This window comes from Schistocerca serialis, unplaced genomic scaffold (assembly GCF_023864345.2).
Source record: "Schistocerca serialis cubense isolate TAMUIC-IGC-003099 unplaced genomic scaffold, iqSchSeri2.2 HiC_scaffold_1155, whole genome shotgun sequence".
Lineage (NCBI taxonomy): Eukaryota > Metazoa > Arthropoda > Insecta > Orthoptera > Acrididae > Schistocerca > Schistocerca serialis.
Genome location: NW_026047354.1, coordinates 137,501 through 140,000, shown reverse-complemented (window position 1 = coordinate 140,000; position 2,500 = coordinate 137,501).

The following is a 2,500-nucleotide window of genomic DNA, read 5'->3' as shown; positions in this document are numbered from 1 at the left end:
GTGCCTTAACCTAACCCATGTTGTGCCTTAACCTAACCCATGTTGTGCCTTAACCTAACCCATGTTGTGCCTTAACCTAACCCATGTTGTGCCTTAACCTAACCCATGGTGTGCCTTAACCTAACCCATGGTGTGCCTTAACCTAACCCATGGTGTGCCTTAACCTAACCCATGTTGTGCCTTAACCTAACCCATGTTGTGCCTTAACCTAACCCATGTTGTGCCTTAACTTAACCCATGTTGTGCCTTAACCTAACCCATGTTGTGCCTTAACCTAACCCATGTTGTGCCTTAACCTAACCCATGTTGTGCCTTAACCTAACCCATGTTGTGCCTTAACCTAACCCATGTTGTGCCTTAACCTAACCCATGTTGTGCCTTAACCTAACCCATGTTGTGCCTTAACCTAACCCATGTTGTGCCTTAACCTAACCCATGTTGTGCCTTAACCTAACCCATGTTGTGCCTTAACCTAACCCATGTTGTGCCTTAACCTAACCCATGTTGTGCCTTAACCTAACCCATGTTGTGCCTTAACCTAACCCATGTTGTGCCTTAACCTAACCCATGTTGTGCCTTAACCTAACCCATGTTGTGCCTTAACCTAACCCATGTTGTGCCTTAACCTAACCCATGTTGTGCCTTAACCTAACCCATGTTGTGCCTTAACCTAACCCATGTTGTGCCTTAACCTAACCCATGTTGTGCCTTAACCTAACCCATGTTGTGCCTTAACCTAACCCATGTTGTGCCTTAACCTAACCCATGTTGTGCCTTAACCTAACCCATGTTGTGCCTTAACCTAACCCATGTTGTGCCTTAACCTAACCCATGTTGTGCCTTAACCTAACCCATGTTGTGCCTTAACCTAACCCATGTTGTGCCTTAACCTAACCCATGGTGTGCCTTAACCTAACCCATGTTGTGCCTTAACCTAACCCATGTTGTGCCTTAACCTAACCCATGTTGTGCCTTAACCTAACCCACGTTGTGCCTTAACCTAACCCATGTTGTGCCTTAACCTAACCCATGTTGTGCCTTAACCTAACCCATGTTGTGCCTTAACCTAACCCATGTTGTGCCTTAACCTAACCCATGTTGTGCCTTAACCTAACCCATGTTGTGCCTTAACCTAACCCATGTTGTGCCTTAACCTAACCCATGTTGTGCCTTAACCTAACCCATGTTGTGCCTTAACCTAACCCATGTTGTGCCTTAACCTAACCCATGTTGTGCCTTAACCTAACCCATGTTGTGCCTTAACCTAACCCATGTTGTGCCTTAACCTAACCCATGTTGTGCCTTAACGTAACCCATGTTGTGCCTTAACGTAACCCATGTTGTGCCTTAACCTAACCTATAATGTGCCTTAACCTAACCTAAAGTGCGCCGTAACCTAAACTATATTGCGCCTTAACCTGACGCACGTTGTCGCTGAACCTGCTCTGTAATTGTTATGCAACCCGTTAAAGTAGTGTAGTGTTGCCTAACCGCAACCCTCGCAATATAGTTCGCTACTCGCACTGCCCGGTCCCCTGTGTATCGCGTCATGTTAAACACCTTGCAGGTGTTGCTGACTTTCCACATGCTCCTGCTATACACTGTAGTGTGGATAGCAGCAGGACGTACATGCCCCCCCCCCTTCCCCCCTGCCTTCGCAAGCTGGTCGGTGAGAAGTTTGCATGTTCAATGCCCTTCGCATGCCGACGTACTCAGCCTACGTTGTGGTACGGCCTGTCACCTGTCCGCCGATGTACGCAAAACCCACAAACTGTACTGCACATTGCTCCGTATGTACTGAATGATACATCGTGGCCCATGTGACCGTATGACGACAGCGCCTAGCAACGGCGGACCATACAGTCCAAATATTGTGCACGCAGCTACGTGTCGTCTCCCTATAAGAGCTGGATTGCAGTGTGGTACGCCATACAGACGTGTGGGAGGAACGGACGCCCTGGATGGCGATCAGCATGAGCAGTCTGTTGATGTAGTGGAGCGTGTATTCGGACGTAGTCGTCTCTTCTCACACACCGTGATAGCATGTTGCACCGCGTTCCACATCTGCGACATGCTGCAGAGGCGGGCTGACAGTCGTTCGCGCAATGGACACCGCATACGTACGGGGTCTACCTTCCACGTGTTCTCTAGGCGTGCACATGTTGTTGCGTCTATGTGGGCAGACGTAGTGTGTTGTGACACCTGACACAGGCATGCAATACTCGTTGCAAATGGCGATGGACGTGTACGTTTGCTGGTGACGTTACGCAAATGAACAACCGGTAACCCGTTGTGGTGCGGTTGTTCTCGCTAGAGGTGAATCAGTGTTGGCGACGATCGGTCGAGCTATTAACCGGTTGTTTCAGGGATACCCACCATGCCCACGAACGTGAAAGGGGACCCACCATGCCCACGAACGTGAAAGGGGATCTGGGTGTGAGGCGATACGCGGCGGTGGCTGGGTGGGACCGTCCCCGGCCGGTGAGGGGGGGCCGCCCGG